This window comes from Petromyzon marinus, chromosome 69 (genome assembly GCF_048934315.1).
Source record: "Petromyzon marinus isolate PM22_M1 ecotype Great Lakes invasive population chromosome 69, UKy_Petmar_22M1.pri1.0, whole genome shotgun sequence".
Classification (NCBI taxonomy): Eukaryota; Metazoa; Chordata; class Hyperoartia; order Petromyzontiformes; family Petromyzontidae; genus Petromyzon; species Petromyzon marinus.
In genome coordinates, this window is record NC_133735.1 from 5,512,718 (window position 1) to 5,525,151 (window position 12,434).

The following is a 12,434-nucleotide window of genomic DNA, read 5'->3' on the forward strand; positions in this document are numbered from 1 at the left end:
TGTAGTTTTATAGTGTAGTGTGTAGTGTATAATGTAGTGAATAGTAGTGTAGTGTATAGTAGTGTAGTGTATAGTGTAGTGTAGTGTGTAGTGTAGTGCATAGTGTAGTGTATAGTTGTAGTGTATAGTGTAGTGTGTAGTGTAGTGTATAGTGTAGTGTATAGTGTAGTGTATAGTGTAGTGTAGTGTGTCGTGTAGTGTATAGTGTAGTGTGTAGTGCAGTGTGTAGCAGTGTGTAGTGTAGTGTGTAGTGTAGTGCGTAGTGTATAGTGTAGTGTGTAGTGTAGTGTGTCGTGTAGTGTATAGTGTAGTGTAGTGTGTCGTGTAGTGTATAGTGTAGTGTAGTGTGTCGTGTAGTGTATAGTGTAGTATGTAGTGTAGTGTGTAGTGTAGAGTGTAGTGTATTGTGTAGTGTATAGTGTAGTGTATAGTGTAGTGTGCAGTGGTAGTGTATAGTGTAGTGTATAGTGTATAGTGTAGTTTATAGTGTAGTGTGCAGTGTAGTGTGCAGTGTAGTGTATAGTGTAGTGTGCAGTGTAGTGTATAGTGTAGTGTAGTGTGTGGTGTAGTGTGTAATGTAGTGTGTAGTAGTGTAGTATAGTGTGTAGTGTAGTGTGTAGTGTAGTGTGTAGTAGTGTAGTGTAATGTGTAGTATTGTATAGTGTGTAGTAGTAGTGTAGTAGTTAGTAGTGTAGTGTGTAGTGTAGTAGTAGGTTAGTGTGTATTGTATGGTGTAGTGTAGTAGTGTAGTGTATAGTTAGTATATAGTAGTAAGTAGTGTAGTGTGTAGTGTAGTGTGTAGTGTATAGTGTAGTGTATAGTGTAGTGTGGTAGTAGTATAGTGTATAGTTAGTATATAGTAGTAAGTAGTGTAGTGTGTAGTGTAGTGTATAGTGTAGTGTAGTGGCAGTGTAGTGTATAGTTAGTATATAGTAGTAAGTAGTGTAGTGTGTAGTGTAGTGTGTAGTGTAGTAGTAGTGTAGTGTATAGTTTAGTATATAGTAGTAAGTAGTGTAGTGTGTAGTGTAGTGTGTAGTGTAGTGTATAGTGTAGTGTGGTAGTAGTATAGTGTATAGTTAGTATATAGTAGTAAGTCGTGTAGTGTGTAGCAGTAGTGTAATGTGTAGTGTAGTGTGTAGTGTAGTGTGTAGTGTAGTGTGTAGTAGTGTAGTGTAATGTGTAGTAGAGTATAGTGTGTAGTAGTAGTGTAGTGTGGTGGTGTAGTAGTTAGTAGTGTAGTGTGTTGTGTAGTGTGTAGTGTGTAGTGTGTAGTGTAGTGTGTAGTGTAGTGTGTAGTAGTGTAGTGTAATGTGTAGTAGAGTATAGTGTGTAGTAGTAGTGTAGTGTGTAGTGTAATAGTTAGTAGTGTAGTGTGTAGTGTAATATATTGTGAAGTGTTTTGGCTTGGTCACGTGGCCCACTTGCCGAGCCACCGCGTGCCGAAACAGATTCTGTTCGGCCGGATAGAGGGGGCTAAATGGGCGCGGCACGGGCTAGAGAAGAGATGGAGCTGATGGATGAGTGGGTGAGTGAGTGAGTGAGTGGGTGAGTGAGTGGGTGAGTGAGTAGGTGAGTGGGTGGGTGAGTGGGTCGGTGAGTGACTGAGTGAGTGGGTGATTGAGTGAGTGGGTCAGTGAGTCAGTGGGTGGGTGGGTGAGGGGGTTGGTGAGTGAGTGAATGGGTGGGTGAGTGGGTGAGTGAGTGGGTGAGTGGGCGAGTGGGTGAGTGAGTAGGTAGGTGAGTGAGTGGGTGAGTGGGTGAGTGGGTGGGTGAGTGAGTGACTGGGAGAGTGGGTGAGTCAGTGGGTAGGTGAGTGGGTGGGTGAGTGAGTGGGTGAATGACTGGGTGAGTGGGTGGGTGAGTGGGTGAGTGAGTGGGTGAGTGAGTGGGTGAGTGACTGGGTGGGTGAGTGGTTGAGTGAGTGAGTGGGTGAGTTGGTGGGTGAAAGGGTGAGTGGGTGAGTGACTGGGTGAGTGGGTGGGTGAGTGGGTGAGTGAGTAGGTGAGTGAGTGGGTGAGTGACTGGGTGGGTGAGTGGTTGAGTGAGTGAGTGGGTGAGTTGGTAAGTTGGTGAGTGAGTGGTTGGGTGAGTGGGTGGGTGAGTGGGTGACTTGGGGGGTGAATGGGTGGGTGAGTGGGTGAGTGACTGGGTGAGTGGGTGGGTGAGTGAGTGGGTGGGTGGGTGAGTGTGTGGGTGAGTGAGTCAGTGGGTGGGTGAGTGGGTGGGTGGGTGAGTGAGTGGTGAGTGACTGGGTGAGTGGGTGAGTGAGTGGGTGAGTTGGTGGGTGAGTGGGTGAGTTACTGGGTGGGTGAGTGGGTGGGTGACTGGGTGAGTGGGTGAGTGAGTGGGTGGGTGAGTGGGTGGGTGAGTGAGTGGGTGAGTGACTGGGTGATTGGGTGAGTGAGTGGGTGAGTTGGTGGGTGAGTGGGTGAGTGACTGGGTGGGTGAGTGGTGAGTGACTCGGTGAGTGGGTGAGTGAGTGGGTGGGTGAGTGGGTGAGTTGGTGGGTGAGTGGGTAGGTGAATGGGTGAGTGACTGGGTGAGTGGGTGGGTGAGTGAGTGAGTGAGTGGGTGGGTGGGTGAGTGGGTGAGTGGGTGATTGACTGGGTGAGTGGGTGAGTGAGTGGGTGGGTGAGTGAGTGAGTGAGTGTGTGGGTGGGTGGGTGAGTGAGTGGGTGGGTGGGTGAGTGGATGGGTGGGTGGGTGAGTGAGTAACTGGGTGAGTGGGTGAGTGAGTGGGTAGGTGAGTGGGTGAGTGAGTGAGTGGGTGGGTGGGTGAGTGAGTGAGTGAGTGGTGAGTGGGTGGTTGAGTGAGTGGGTGGGTGAGTGAGTGAGTGGGTGGGTGGGTGGGTGGGTGAGTGAGTGGGTGGGTGGGTGAGTGAGTGAGTGAGTGGGTGAGTGGATGGTTGAGTGAGTGGGTAGGTGAGTGGGTGAGTGAGTGAGTGGGTGGTGGGTGGTTGAGTGAGTGGGTGGGTGAGTGGGTGAGTGGGTGGGTGAGTGAGTGAGTGAGTGGGTGGGTGGGTGAGTGAGTGAGTGGGTGAGTGGGTGGTTGAGTGAGTGGGTGGGTGAGTGGGTGGGTGGGTGGGTGAGTGAGTGAGTGGGTGGGTGAGTGAGTGAGTGGGTGAGTGGGTGAGTGACTGGGTGAGTGGGTGAGTGAGTGGGTGGGTGGGTGAGTGAGTGGGTGGGTGGGTGAGTGAGTGAGTGAGTGGGTGAGTGGGTGGTTGAGTGAGTGGTGGGGTGAGTGGGTGAGTGGGTGGGTGAGCTGGTGAGGTCACCTCTCAATCACCCGCTACATTTTGCTTTTCATGGTCACATTCTACAGAGACACTCGGAATGACTGGGGCAGGCAGTGTGAGAGATATGGGGTAGAGTGATAGGGGGGTAGACTGATAGGGGGTAGAGTGATAGGGGGTAGAGTGATCGGGGTAGTGTGATAGGGGGTAGAGTGATAGGGGTAGAGTGATAGGGGGTAGACTGATAAGGGGGTAGAGTGATAGGGGGTAGACTGATAGGGGGTAGAGTGATAGGGGGTAGAGTGATAGGGGGTAGACTGAGGGTAGAGTGATAGGGGGTAGAGTGATAGGGGGTAGAGTGATAGGGGGTAGAGTGATAGGGGGTAGAGTGATAGGGGGGTAGAGTGATAGGGGGTATAGTGATAGGGGGTAGAGTGATAGGGGGTAGAGTGATAGGGGCTAGAGTGATAGGGGGTAGAGTGATAAGGGGGTAGAGTGATAGGGGGTAGAGTGATAGGGGGTAGAGTGGTTAGGGGTAGAGTGATAAGGGGTAGACTGAGGGTAGAGTGATAGGGGGTAGAGTGATAGGGGGTAGAGTGATAGGGGGTAGAGTGATAAGGGGGTAGAGTGATAGGGGGTAGAGTGATAGGAGGTAGAGTGATAGGGGGTATAGTGATAGGGGGTATAGTGATAGGGGGTATAGTGATAGGGGGTAGAGTGATAGGGGGTAGACTGAGGGTAGAGTGATAGGGGGTAGAGTGATAGGGGGTAGAGTGATAGGGGGTAGGTGATAGGGGGTAGAGTGATAGGGGGTAGAGTGATAGGGGGGTACAGTGATAGGGGGTAGAGTGATAGGGGGGTAGAGTGATAGGGGGTAGAGTGATAAGGGGGTACAGTGATAAGGGGGTACAGTGATAGGGGGTTAGAGTGATAGGGGGTAGAGTGATAAGGGGGTAGAGTGATAGGGGGTAGAGTGATAAGGGGTAGAGTGATAAGGGGTTAACTGATAGGGGGTAGAGTGACTAGGGGGGTAGAGAGATAGGGGGTAGAGAGATAGGGGGTAGAGTGATAAGGGGGTTGATAAGGGGGTAGAGTTAGGGGTTAGGGGCATGGGGACACCCCTGACCCCCAACCACACCCAGACGTCCACCCACCCTATCCCCTTTTGGACCCCCGTACCACCCAGAGTTATTATTAGCAGCGTGGAGTGGTTGGGGTGGTGTGTCCAGTGTGTGTGGGGGTCCCGTGTGGGGGTCCTGTGTGGGGGTCCCGTGTGGGGGTCCCGTGTGGGGGTCCCGTGTGGGGGTCCCGTGTGAATGGGTGGGTGAGTTGGTGAGTTTGTGAGTGAGTGATTGGGTGAGTGAGTGAGTGGGTGAGTAGGTGGGTGAGTGAGTGGGTGAGTGAGTGAGTGGGTGGGTGAGTGAGTGAGTGAGTGGGTGAGTGGGTGGGTGAGTGGGTGAGTGAGTGTGGTGAGTGAGTGAGTGGGTGAGTGTGTGGGTGGGTGAGTGAGTGAGTGAGTGGGTGGGTGGGTGAGTGAGTGAGTGAGTGTGTGAGTGGGTGAGTGAGTGAGTGGGTGAGTGGGTGAGTGAGTGAGTGGGTGAGTGAGTGAGTAGGTGAGTGGGTGAGTGGGTGGGTGGGTGGGTGAGTGAGTGGGTGGGTGAGTGAGTGAGTGGGTGTGTGAGTGAGTTGGTGAGTGAGTGAGTGGGTGAGTGAGTGAGTGAGTGGGTGTGGTGAGTGAGTGAGTGAGTGGGTGTGTGGGTGGGTGAGTGAGTGAGTGGGTGGGTGGGTGAGTGAGTGAGTGGGTGAGTGAGTGTGTGAGTGGGTGAGTGAGTGAGTGGGTGAGTGGGTGAGTGAGTGAGTGGGTGAGTGAGTGAGTGGGTGAGTGAGTGTGTGGGTGAGTTGGTGAGTGAGTGAGTCAGTGTGTGAGTGGGTGGGTGGGTGAGTGAGTGGGTGGGTGAGTGAGTGGGTGAGTTATTGGGTGAGTGAGTGAGTGGGTGAGTGAGTGAGTGGGTGATTGGGTGAGTGAGTGGGTGAGTGAGTGAGTGGGTGAGTGAGTGGGTGAGTGGGTGAGTGAGTGAGTGGGTGAGTGAGTGAGTGGGTGAGTTGGTGAGTGAGTGAGTGAGTGGGTGAGTTGGTGAGTGAGTGAGTGGGTGAGTGAATGGTTGGGTGAGTTGGTGAGTGAGTGAGTGAGTGGGTGAGTGAGTGAGTGGGTGAGTGAATGGGTGGGTGAGTTGGTGAGTGAGTGAGTGGGTGAGTGAATGAGTGAGTGGGTGAGTGAGTGAGTGGGTGAGTGAGTGAGTGTGTGGGTGAGTTGGTGAGTGAGTGAGTGGGTGGGTGGGTGGGTGAGTGAGTGAGTGGGTGGGTGAGTGAGTGGGTGGATGAGTGAGTGAGTGGGTGAGTGATTGGGTGAGTGAGTGAGTGAGTGGGTGAGTGAGTGAGTGGGTGAGTGGGTGAGTGAGTGGGTGAGTGAGTGAGTGAGTAGGTGGGTGAGTGAGTGAGTGAGTGGGTGAGTGGGTGAGTGAGTGTATGAGTGAGTGAGTGAGTTGGTGAGTGAGTGAGTGGGTGATTGACTGAGTGAGTGGGTGAGTGAGTGGGTGAATGAGTGGGTGAGTGAGTGTTTGAGTGAGTGAGTGAGTTGGTGAGTAAGTGAGTGAGTGGGTGAGTGAGTGGGTGAGTGGGTGAGTGAGTGTATGAGTGAGTGAGTTAGTTGGTGAGTAAGTGAGTGAGTGAGTTGTTGAGTGAGTGAGTGGGTGAGTGAGTGAGTGTATGAGTGAGTGAGTGTGTGAGTGGGTGAGTGAGTGAGTGGGTGAGTGGGTGAGTGAGTGAGTGGGTGAGTGAGTGAGTGGGTGAGTGAGTGTGTGGGTGAGTTGGTGAGTGAGTGAGTCAGTGTGTGAGTGGGTGGGTGGGTGAGTGAGTGGGTGGGTGAGTGAGTGGGTGAGTGATTGGGTGAGTGAGTGAGTGGGTGAGTGAGTGAGTGAGTGGGTGATTGGGTGAGTGAGTGGGTGAGTGAGTGAGTGGGTGAGTGAGTGAGTGGGTGAGTGAGTGGGTGAGTGAGTGAGTGGGTGAGTTGGTGAGTGAGTGAGTGAGTGGGTGAGTTGGTGAGTGAGTGAGTGGGTGAGTGAATGGTTGGGTGAGTTGGTGAGTGAGTGAGTGAGTGGGTGAGTGAGTGAGTGAGTGGGTGAGTGAATGGGTGGGTGAGTTGGTGAGTGAGTGAGTGGGTGAGTGAATGAGTGAGTGGGTGAGTGAGTGAGTGGGTGAGTGAGTGAGTGTGTGGGTGAGTTGGTGATTGAGTGAGTGAGTGGGTGGGTGGGTGAGTGAGTGAGTGGGTGGGTGAGTGAGTGGGTGGATGAGTGAGTGAGTGGGTGAGTGATTGGGTGAGTGAGTGAGTGAGTGGGTGAGTGAGTGAGTGGGTGAGTGGGTGAGTGAGTGGGTGAGTGAGTGAGTAGGTGGGTGAGTGAGTGAGTGAGTGGGTGAGTGGGTGAGTGAGTGTATGAGTGAGTGAGTGAGTTGGTGAGTGAGTGAGTGGGTGATTGACTGAGTGAGTGGGTGAGTGAGTGGGTGAATGAGTGGGTGAGTGGGTGAGTGAGTGTTTGAGTGAGTGAGTGAGTTGGTGAGTAAGTGAGTGAGGGGGTGAGTGAGTGGGTGAGTGGGTGAGTGAGTGTATGAGTGAGTGAGTTAGTTGGTGAGTAAGTGAGTGAGTGAGTTGTTGAGTGAGTGAGTGGGTGAGTGAGTGAGTGTATGAGTGAGTGAGTGAGTTGGTGAGTGAGCGAGTGAGTTGGTGAGTGAGCGAGTGGGTGAGTGGGTGAGTGGGTGAGTGAGTTGGTGAGTAAGTGAGTGGGTGAGTGAGTGAGTGAGTTGGTGAGTGAGTGGGTGAGTGAGTGAGTAGGTGACTGAGCGAGTCTGTATCTGTTTCACTGGGGGAGAGACAAAGGCGGCCGGGCGTGGTTCTGCTGGCCTCCCACCCCCCTCTGTGTGTAGCCACAGTGCCGGTAGCCTTCCTAAGCACTGCTGCTGCTACTCGCTACTAATAGCCCCTTGCCCCTACAGCCTACGTGTAGGCTACCCGGGGGAGCTTTGTCTGTCTAAGGAATTTCCATCTGGTGCAGCAGATGCAACGCCGAGGCTGATCGATGCCCGGGTGCGGTCAAGGGATGGCTCCCTATTGCTCAACCACGTTATGCATGCCGATGATTTGGTAATTGCAGCTCACTCAGAGGAGGAGTTGGAGACGCTGCTGCTGAGACTGGAGCGTGCCACTAAGAGGTGGGGCCTTACCATGAGCCCCACCAAAACTAAGCACCTGCCTGGGTATTTTGTACCATCGGGCACTCCACCCCCAAAACTCCCAATCGGTGATGGGGCAGTTGTGGAGAGAGTGGAGAGTTTCCCGTACCTGGGCAGTGTGCACATGACCGGCTCCGGTTTAACAGCAGAGGTCTCACTCCGAATCAGTCGAGCGGCAATATCTTTTCATCGGTTGCGTAACGCTTTGTGGAAGCTATCTGGTCTGTCGCTCCGCATTAAGCTTCAGGTCTTCTCGGCCACGGTCATTCCCTCCCTTCTCTACGCTTGCGAAACGTGGACCCCCCTAATGGAACATCTTCGCCGGTTAGAAACATTTTGGCCGGCCTGCCTACGATCCATCCTGGGTTTAACCAGCAGGCAGGATTGTGTGAGGAGCTCACAAATCCTCGAAAGATCTGGACGCTGTCCCATCGGTGAGCTCCTCTGGCAGGCAAGGCTGCGTTGGCTGGGTCATGTAGCCCGCATGCCCAGCCACCGCATGCCGAAACAGCTTCTGTTTGGCCGGATCGAGGGGGCTAAACGGTGAGACGTTACTGATGGGTGAGTGGGTGGGTGGGTGATTGAGTGAATGGGTGAGTCTGTGGATGGGTGAGTGGGCAGATGAGTGGGTGGGTGAGTGAGTGGTTTGGTGGGTGAGTGGGTAGGTGAGTGGGTTGGTGGGTGAGTGAGTGAGTGAGTAGGTGAGTGAGTGGGTGAGTGAGTGAGTGGGTGAGTGAGTGAGTGATTGAGTGAGTGAGTGGGTGAGTGAGTGGGTTGGTGGGTGAGCGGGTAGGTGAGTGAGTGGGTTGGTGGGTGAGTGAGTGAGTGGGTGAGTGAGTGAGTGAGTGGGTGAGTGAGTGAGTGAGTGATTGAGTGAGTGAGCGAGTGGGTGAGTGAGTGGGTTGGTGGGTGAGTGAGTGAGTGAGTGGGTGAGTGAGTGAGTGGGTGAGTGTATGAGTGAGTGTATGAGTGAGTGAATGTATGAATGAGTGAGTGAGTGTATGAGTGTGTGTATGAGTGAGAGGGTAGATGGGTGAGTGAGTGGGTGAGTAAGTGGGTGATTGAGTGGGTGGGTGAGCGTATGAGTGAGTGTATGAGTGAGTGGGTGAGTGAGTGGGTGGGTGAGTGTATGAGTGAGTGTATGAGCGAGTGAGTGGGTGAGTGAGTGGGTGGGTGAGTTAGTGGGTGAGTGAGTGAGTGGGTGAGTGAGTGTATGAGTGAGTTAGTGAATGTATGAGTGGGTTATGGGTGAGTGAGTGTATGAGTGAGTGGGTGAGTGAGTGGATGGGTGATTGTATGAGTGAGTGTATGAGTGACTGAGTGTATGAGTGAGTGAGTGAGTGTATGAGTGAGTGAGTGTATGAGTGAGTGTGTGAGTGAGTGAGTGTATGAGTGAGTGTGTGAGTGAGTGGGTGAGTGAGTGAGTGGGTGAGTGGGTGAGTGTTTGAGTGAGTGAGTGTGTGAGTGAGTGTATGAGTGAGTGTATGAGTGAGTGAGAGTGAGTGTGTGAGTGAGTGAGTGAGTGTATGAGTGGGTGTATGAGTGATTGAGTGTATGAGTGAGTGAGTGTATGAGTGAGTGGGTGAGTGAGTGGGGTGGTGAGTCTGTCTACTACGAACATCCACTTGCGGGCTACCTGGGGCAGCTTTTTCTGTGTCTCTGATGATGAGTCACCACTCATACACTCACTCATACACTCACTCACCTCACTCATACACTCACTCATACACTCACTCATACACTCACTCACTCATACACTCACTCACACATACACTCACTCACTCATACACTCACTCACTCATACACTCACTCATACACTCACACACTCATACACTAACTCACTCATACACTCACTCACTCACACACTCACTCACTCATACTCTCACTCACTCACACACTCATACACTCACTCACTCATACACTCACTCACTCATACACTCACTCACTCATACACTCACTCACTCACTCATACACTCACTCACTCATACACTCACTCATACACTCACTCACTCATACACTCACTCACTCATACACTCACTCACTCACTCATACACTCACTCACTCATACACTCACTCACTCATACACTCACTCACACACTCACACACTCACTCACTCATACACTCACTCACTCATACACTCACTCATACACTCACTCACTCATACACTCACTCACTCATACACTCACTCACTCACTCATACACTCATTCATACACTCATACACTCACTCATACACTCACTACCCTACCCACACTCCCCTCACGCTCTCCCACGAGTCTCTGCATCTCGCCACCTGCTCCACCCTGGAATGTTCCACACGACGCTTGCCCCGCCCCCTCCATTCCTCCTCCCCCCTCCCCCCTCCTCATCCTCCTACTCCTCATCCTCCTCCTCCTCATCCTCCTCCTCCTCTTCCTCCTCCTCCTCATCCTCCTCCTCATCCTCCTCCTCCTCTTCCTCCTCCTCCTCCTCCCCCTCATCCTCCTCATCCTCCTCCTCCTCGTCCTCCTCCTCCTCCTAATCCTGCTCCTCCTCCTCCTCATCCTCCTCCTCCTCTTCCTCATCTTCTTCCTCCTCCTCATCCGCCCCATCCACATCCTACTCCTACTCCTCATCCTGCTCTTCCTCTTTCAATCGCATTCCCATTGTTGTTTCTAGTTTCTATTGTTGTGTCTAGTTTCTATTGTTGTAGATTCTATTGTTATGTCTAGTTTCTATTGTTGTAGTTTTTATTGTTATGTCTAGTTTCTATTGTTGTGTCTAGTTTCTATTGTTGTAGTTTCTATTGTTGTAGTTTCCATTGTTGTGTCTAGTTTCTATTGTTGTGTCTAGTTTCTATTGTTGTAGTTTCTATTGTTGTAGTTTCCATTGTTGTGTCTAGTTTCTTTTTTTGTAGTTTATATTGTTGTGTATAGTTTCTATTGTTGTATATACTATTGTTGTTGTTTATATTGTTGTAGTTTCTATTGTTGTGTCAGTTTCTATAGTTGTGTCTAGTTTCTATTGTTGTAGTTTTTATTGTTGTAGTTTCTATTGTTGTGTCTAGTTTCTATTGTTGTAGTTTCTATTGTTGTAGTTTCTATTGTTGTAGTTTCTATTGTTGTGTCTAGTTTCTATTGTTGTAGTTTCTATGGTTGTAGTTTCTATTGATGTGTCTAGTTTCTATTGTTCTAGTGTCTATTGTTATGTATTGTTTATATTGTTGTGTCTAATTTCTATTGTTGTAGATTATATTGTTGTAATTTCTATTGTTGTTGTTTCTATTGTTGTAATTTCTATTGTTGTGTCTAGTTTATATTGTTGTGTCTAGTTTCTATTGTTGTGTCTAGTTTCTATTGTTGTGTCTAGTTTCTATTGTTGTAGTTTATATTGTTGTAATTTCTATTGGTGTGTCTAGTTTCTATTGTTCTAGTGTCTATTGTTATGTCTAGTTTATATTGTTGTGTCTAATTTCTATTGTTGTAGATTCTATTGTTGTAATTTCTATTGTTGTTGTTTCTATTGTTGTAGTTTCTATTGTTGTGTCTAGTTTCTATTGTTGTTCTTTCTATTGTTGTTGGTTCTATTGTTGTTTTTATTGTTGTAGTTTCTATTGTTGTAGTTTCTATTGTTGCTGTTTCTATTGTTGTTGTTTCTATTGTTGTTGTTTCTATTGTTGTAGTTTCTGTTGTTGTGTCTAGTTTCTATTGTTCTAGTGTCTATTGTTATTTCTAGTTTATATTGTTGCGTCTAATTTCTAATGTTCTAGATTCTACTGTTGTGTCTAGTTTAAATTGTTGTGTCTAATTTCTATTGTTGTAGATTCTATTGTGTCATTTCAAAGGTTGTTGTTTCTATTGTTGTAATTTCTATTGTTGTGTCTAGTTTCTATTGTTCTAGTGTCTATTGTTATGTCTAGTTTATATTGTTGTCTAATTTCTATTGTTGTAGATTCTATTGTTGTAATTTCTATTGTTGTTGTTTCTATTGTTGTAGTTTCTATTGTTGTTGTTTCTATTGTTGTTGTTTCTATTGTTGTTGTTTTTATTGTTGTTGTTTCTATTGTTGTAGTTTCTATTGTTGTAGTTTCTATTGTTGTTGTTTCTATTGTTGTTGTTTCTATTGTTGTGTCTAGTTTCTATTGTTCTAGTGTCTATTGTTATGTCTAGTTTATATTGTTGTGTTTAATTTCTATTGTTGTAGATTCTACTGTTGTGTCTAGTTTATATTGCTGTGTCTAATTTCTATTGTTGTAGATTATATTGTTGTAATTTCTATTGTTGTTGTTTCTATTGTTGTAATTTCTATTGTTGTGTCTAGTTTCTATTGTTCTAGTGTCTATTGTTATGTCTAGTTTATATTGTTGTGTTTAATTTCTATTGTTGTAGATTCTACTGTTGTGTCTAGTTTATATTGCTGTGTCTAATTTCTATTGTTGTAGATTATATTGTTGTAATTTCTATTGTTGTTGTTTCTATTGTTGTAATTTCTATTGTTGTGTCTAGTTTCTATTGTTGTGTCTAGTTTCTATTGTTGTGTCTAGTTTCTATTGTTGTGTCTAGTTTCTATTGTTGTAGTTTCTATTGTTGTAATTTCTATTGTTGTGTCTTGTTTCTATTGTTCTAGCTTCTATTGTTGTGTCTAGTTTCTATTGTTGTTGTTTCTATTGTTGTAATTTCTATTGTTGTGTCTAGTTTCTATTGTTGTGTCTAGTTTCTATTATTGTGTCTAGTTTCTATTGTTGTAGCTTCTATTGTTGTAATTTCTATTGTTGTGTCTAGTTTCTATTGTTCTAGTGTCTATTGTTATGTCTAGTTTATATTGTTGTGTCTAATTTCTATTGTTGTTGTTTCTCTTGTTGTAATTTCTATTGTTGTGTCTAGTTTCTATAGTTGTGTCTAGTTTCTATTGTTGTGTCCAGTTTCTATTGTTGTAGTTTC